The following is a 6,952-nucleotide window of genomic DNA, read 5'->3' on the forward strand; positions in this document are numbered from 1 at the left end:
GTTGGGTGGTGGTTGTACATAAAGTTAATGACATCAAAAGTTCATAGCTATTGAGATTACAGTAAATCCAGAAAGGAGTCCATCCTGTTGGGTTTTCACTTTCCAGTTTTGATTCTGATTTTGAGTCAACCTGACAGGGTTAAGCAATGTATAAGTTACTGTCCAGGACACAGGCAATAAAAGCTTTGGGGAGCCTGGCTGGCTCTGTCAGTGGAGCATGTGACTCTTGACGTCAGGGTTGTGAGCTGCAGCCTCACATTGGAAATGGAGATTACTTAAAAATAAAATCTTTTTTGGGGCGCCTGGGTGGCGCAGTCGGTTGAGCGTCCGACTTCAGCCAGGTCACGATCTCTCGGTCCGTGAGTTCGAGCCCCGCGTCGGGCTCTGGGCTGATGGCTCGGAGCCTGGAGCCTGTTTCCGATTCTGTGTCTCCCTCTCTCTCTCTGCCCCTCCCCCATTCGTGCTCTGTCTCTCTCTGTCCCAAAAATAAATAAACGTTGAAAAAAAAAAAAATTTTAAAAAAAAAAATAAAATAAAATCTTTTTTTTAAAAAAGTAAAAGCTTTGACTTACTAGGTGGTAGGATGCAGAGAATTATTTATAAACCGCATCATTGCTAATGTTTTCATGAATTGAGGTCATTTGGATATGGATACTTAAAGTAATTTTTTACCTGCTGTAAATGCTTTTGCTTGTTACGTGCTTTATGTTTCACAATTTAACAATTTTTAACTATGGGGGCGCCTGGGTGGCTCAGTCGGTTAAGCATCCGACTTCGGCTCAGGTCATGATCTCACAGTTTGTGAGTTCGAGCCCCACATCGGGCTCTGTGCTGAGAGCTCGGAGCCTGGAGCCTGCTTCGGATTCTGTGTCTCCCTCTCTCTCTGCCCCTCCCCTGCTCATGCTCTGTCTCTGTCTCAAAAATAAATAAAACATTAAAAATATATAAATAATTTTTAACTATGTAGTATTCCAGATAGATAAGTATAAGAAATCATATATAACCAGGTCACCCACCACTTGATTAAACAAATGCTAACATTTTGTTTTGTGTCAGATTTGTTTTGGTTTTGTCTTTTTAAGGAAATAAAACATTACAGATACAGCCTTATCCTTACTGAAATATTGTTAGATTTTTTTGCAAGTTTCACTATCACAAGATAGCACTGAAATAAACATTTTTGTGAAATGTGTGAAGGCTTCTCTAGGACATATCACTAAAAGTGGAACTCTTGGAATGTGAGATAATTCACATTTTCACTTGGAACCTAGGTATTACAAATTGGTCAGTAAAGTGCTTGTACTCATTTAATGTCTCCCACCAACAATATGTGAGAGTCCCTGTAGCCCCATATTCTTGCCACTTGATGTTATGGGACTATTGCCAATCTGATGGGCTTGAAATGTTTGAAAATCTTTGATGTTTATTAATTTGTATTTCTCTGATTATTGTTGAGGTTGGTCATCTTTTTCTGTGTTTATTGGCCATTTAGTTTTCTCCTACTCTGTATTGCCTATTCATACCCTTTGCCAATTTTTCTATTGTGGTGGGTTTTTTTTCCCTGTAGATTTGAGGTGCTCTTTATTCTGGATACTAATTCCTTGGCATTTGTATAGTCTGCAGATATCTTCTCCCTGTCCATGGCTTATATTTTCACCGTATGATTTTTGTCCTACACAAGTTTATCCTAATACTGATTTAACTTTCTTTCTTCATAGTTTATGCTTTTTGTGCCTCCAGTTCTCAAGATCATAAAGATACCTGTTTTCTGAATATGATAGTTTTGTTTTTCACTTTTAGGTCTTTAAGCCATTGGCAGTGCATTTTTGTATATGGTTTAAGGTAGGGATCTAGTTTTTATATTTTCCCATACTCCCTACCCAATTTTCATAGTACCCTTTTTTAAAAGTGCATCTTTTAGTCATCTCTGTCATCTGTCAAGTTTCCATATGAATTGTAACTCTTTCTGTATGCTCTGTACCAGCACCATATATAGCCCTATCTTTCTTTAATTATATGTAACTTTACAGTAAAAATTGCTGTCTGATGTCTGATAGGATAAGCACAAGAGCACCATCACTGTTTTTACTCACAGTCATCTTGGCTTTTGTGAGCCTTGTACTCCTGTATAAATTTTAGGATCAGCTGGTCAAGTTCTTAAAAACCTTTGTGGGACTTCAGTTGAAAGGAATTGAATTCAGTTAATAGATCAATATGAGAAAATGACCATATTTATAATACAAAGGCTTTCTATTTATGAACACAATATATCCATTTAGGTCTTTCATATCCATCAATAAAGTTATAATTTTCTAGATCAAAATTTAGATTTATGTCTATGTGTCTTATAGCTTTTGTTACTATTATACATAGTAACATTTATCATTTATCATTTATATTCTAAAATACAATGTTCATTGCTGGCATATAGGACTTCTGATTTTTTTCATCTATTGATTTTCTACAAAAATGAGGCTTTCTAAGCCTCATTAATTTTAATAATTTATAGATTGCCCTACATCTTTTTTCTCCTGCATTTTATGTGAATAATTATACCATATATAAGTAATAATAGTTTTGTTCCTTCGTTTGGAAATAAAACCGTTTTTCTCCTATTATCTTTCTCTAATTACAGTTACATGGTGATTGTCACTGAAATCTATATAAAATAGAAGGTATATGTTCATTTTGAAAATATAACAGCTACCATTTTGTTTCAGGATAGTAAACTTAACCACAAATTTACACCATCTTGTATCTTGGGGTCATGCTAGTAATATATAAAATTTGATCAATATCAGCAATTCTTGTGGAACATACAAATTGAAAATATCAGTTAAACTGAACTGATCAAAATAAGATACTATTATGGTATAATTTATAATACTGCCATCAGAGTCCATTTCTTGCTGTTACAATTTGGATTTTACTTATACAAGAATAGTAATTACAGGTGAAGCCTTGCTAGTCAAATTTGAAAAATATAGTTAATATAATTTCTTGAAAACAGTTTCCTTCAGGTATAATTGGCATACACTAAACATATCTAAAGTATACAGTTTAGGGGCGCCTGGGTGGCTCAGTCAGTTAAGCGCTGACTTCGGCTCAGGTCATCATCTTGCAGTTCGTGGTTTTGAACCCCACATCAGGCCCTGTGTTGACAGTTCAGAGCCTGGAGACTGCTTCAGTTTCTGTGTCTCCCTCTCTCTCTGCTCCTTTCTCACTCATGCTCTGTCTCTCAAAAGGAAACATTAAAAAAAAAAGTTATATATATATATATATGTATATATATGTATATGTATGTATGTATATATAACTGTCTGTGAAACTGTCACCACATCAAGATAATAAACCTATGTAAGTCAAAACCAAAATGTCCTCGTGACCCTTGGTAAGCCCTCTTACCCATCCATCCCACTTAGTTCCCAGCAGCCATGGATTTTTGTTGCTGTTAGTCTGCGTTTTCTAGAGTTGTGAATGGATTCATACAGTATCTATTTGTTTTGTGGGACTTCTTTCACCCAGCAGAATTATTTTGAGATCCATGTTGCACATATCAACAGCCCATTCCTTTCTAGTGCTGAGTGTTGTTCCATGGTGTGGATGTACCACAAATAGCATATACATTCATGTGCTGGTAGATAATTTGGGCTCTTTCCAGTTTGAGGCTAATACAAATAAAATTGCTACGAATATTCATGTAAACAGCTTTTTATGGACATGTGCCTCTCTTGGGGATAAGTAGGAGTGTGACAGCTGAATCATATGGTGGGGTTACATTTAACTTTTTAAGAAATACCACAGTGGTTGTGCCATTCTAAATTCCAGGAATGTATGAGAGTTGGTTACTTCACATCTTCATCAACACTTAGTATGGTCAGTCTTTTAATTTTAGCCATTCCAATGGGCATGCATCTCATTGTGGATCTAATTTGCATTGCTCTAACGGCTAATGATGTGGAGCATCTTGTTATGTGCTTATGTGCCATTTTGCATATCTTCAGTGAAGTATCTGCTCAAGACTTTTTTTGCCAGCTTACTGTGTTTTTCTTACTGAGATTTGGGACTTCTTTAGATAATCTAGATACAAGTCCATTGGTCCTGTGATGTCATTCTCTCTTTCAAAGAATACAAGTTTTCTATTTGTTTTTTTAAAGATTTTATTTAAGTAATCTCTACACACAACGTGGGGCTCAAACTCACAACACTGAGATCAGGAGTCACATGCTGAACGGAGCCAGGTGCCCCACAAGTTTTTAATTTTGTGTGTTTTGTATTCATTTTTTTCTCCAGAAGTTTTATAGTTTTAGGTTTTACATTTTGGACTGTGGTCCATTTTGAGTTGATTTTTATGTGTGGTGGGTACATGATATATATCAAACTTTTTTTTTTTTTTGCATATTAATATCCAATGGTTCCAGCACCATTTGTTGAAAAGCTGTCTTTTCTCCATCAAATTGTCTTTGTACCTTTGGGGAAAAAAAGGGGGGGGGTCCATATGTGTGGGCCAATTGTGCTATATTTCTGCTCCACTGAGCCATTTGTCTATCTTGATAATGCTAATACTACACTGTCTTGATTACTATTATGTCTTGAAATCAGGTAATGGTAGTCCTGTCACTTTTTTTTTTTCCCTAAGTTGTTTTGCCTATTAGAGGTCTTGCATTTCCATATGAATGTTAGAATCAGCTCCTCAATTTCTACAAAAATGCCTACTGAGGTTTTGATTGGATTGAATCTATAGATAATTCAGAAAGAATTGACATCTTAATATTGAGTCATGACCATGGTATAACTCTGAATTTGTATAGGACTTTAATTTCTCTCAGCAGTGTTTTGTATTTTTCAGTGTACAGAGTCTGTACATGTTTTGTCAGATTTATCCTTAAGTAGTCAGTATTTTTATGCCATTGTAATCATATTTTTATATAGAAATGGAACTTATTTTTGTATATTAATCTTGTATGCTATATAACCTTGCTAAATTCACTTATAGATATGAACTATCTCATGTTTCCATTCCAAGGTGATGGGGTTTGAAGTATTGGGGTGTGGAGCCAATGGCCAAGAAAGAATTCTTGAGATATTTTTGGTGCAAAAAGATGGTTTTATTAAAGCACAGGGACAGGACCCGTGGACAGGAAGAGCTGTCCTGGGATTGTGAACAGCAATTGGTTATATACTTTGGATTTGGGGGAGGTAAATACAAAGTTTCCAAAAGGATTTTCATATTCTAAAAAAGACTCAGGATCCTGGAGGCCTAGCTGTTATCAAGTTAAGGTGGTTTTCCCTCTAGCAAAGCGTTAACATTAAGGAGTTACTAGAAGAATGCCCTACTCTGCCTGTCTCAAGTATTTGTCAATGGGCTGCAAGTTATAAGGAAATTTAAATTTATCTACATTCGTTTTGCCTTTGTTTTCCTCATCAAAAAATATGGTTTGATTCCCTGTTACAATCCCATTACTCATCATAATCCCAGGAGATCAAAATGGCAAATTCATCATTGGTTCTGCTGAAGCGTCATTTCCTTGATGTGGAAGATCACTTTCAAGTAGGCCATGCTTTTAAGGATCCCTTTTTTAGAAAGGAAAATATTTAATTTGATTCATCCACTGGTTAGCAGCCATCACGGTCACTTTGGAGCCAGAAGAAATGCAGAATCCTAGGCCCCACTGCAGACCTATTATGAGAAGTAAGGGAGATGATTCATTTTCAGAAATACCAAATAAAGGCTGTGCTAACAGTAGGTTTACAAACTATTGGAAATATGTACGTACCCCACCCCCCACAACGGAGTCCCAAACCCTTAGACACTTCACTTCCTGGTTCTTCCGCTCTATGTTTCACGGACTTATTCTCACGGACTTTGCAGTGAGCATGCGCCAAACAACAAAGGGAAGAGTGACTGAAAGTCTCTGTGTCACCTCAGGGAATATACATTTGTTCCAGTCAGACTACTTTCTGCCTTACATGGGCATAGATGACATCTGGATAAGGCTGTAACCTCTGTCGTACTCAGCCAATGAGGAATCAGGGGAGGGAGTTGCACGCTAGGAAATAAGTTGTCTGCTGTGACTGCCCTGAGTGTGCCTGTCCTTCAGACACCCAGCTTTGCAAGAACATTGATTAAAGCCTCACTTCACTGTGCTCCTAGTCTCTGCATCCCTCCTTTGATGGGGTCGGTGGGCTTAAGTCTCACACTACTGAACCTGAATCTGCACTTTAATGTTCCTCTGATGATTTGCATGCATACTAAAGTTGAGTAGCATTGTTTCCTAACAACAAAAAACAACATTGCAGACCTTTACTTCCGTGCAGACCTGAAAAACTAGCTTTCTGTCTAATTTATTGGAAGGAATCTCAAACTATCATTGCATATGAGGAATGTAAAGACTATTGTGACCATTGCTAGGTTGTTTGAAGAAATAGAGAAATTGATTTACATAAGTTTCAGTCTTTTTACAGCATGTGGTGATTTATGATCTGAACTGAGAAGGTGGCTGTGTGACCCAGGCAGAGATCTCAGATGAGTGTATAGAACCTTAATGACAATATCATTCTCAAGAACCAGAGAGTGCTTTCCTTTCCGTGTCTCCAACATGGCACTTGATTCACTCACCTCCTTAACCGCACCCTAGACCTTTTTACCCTAGCTGCCCCTTCTCTTGATTTTTTGACCAAAACCTGCCACCTTTTCAATTCCCTCATTCTGACCTTTCCCACTGCATCCTTTTCTCCCCCTCTCCTCGGGTTTCACTTTTCTTCCCTGCCTGGTAATTCCTCTCATGCCAGTATTCTCTACTTCCTTGGCTAGCAGAATCCCAACCACAGATCATTCCGTCAGCTTTCCCTGTTCTACGTTAGGACTGCTGAGTATTGCTGGAAAGGTCATTTGGCTGTGCACATTGATGCTACTTCAGATGTCTAGAATTTTGCTGGGTCTCCTTAGCAA

This window comes from Lynx rufus, unplaced genomic scaffold (assembly GCF_022079265.1).
Source record: "Lynx rufus isolate CCGP_SWC_20201006 ecotype Redwood Valley unplaced genomic scaffold, mLynRuf1.p SCAF_4, whole genome shotgun sequence".
In the NCBI taxonomy this organism is placed as follows: domain Eukaryota; kingdom Metazoa; phylum Chordata; class Mammalia; order Carnivora; family Felidae; genus Lynx; species Lynx rufus.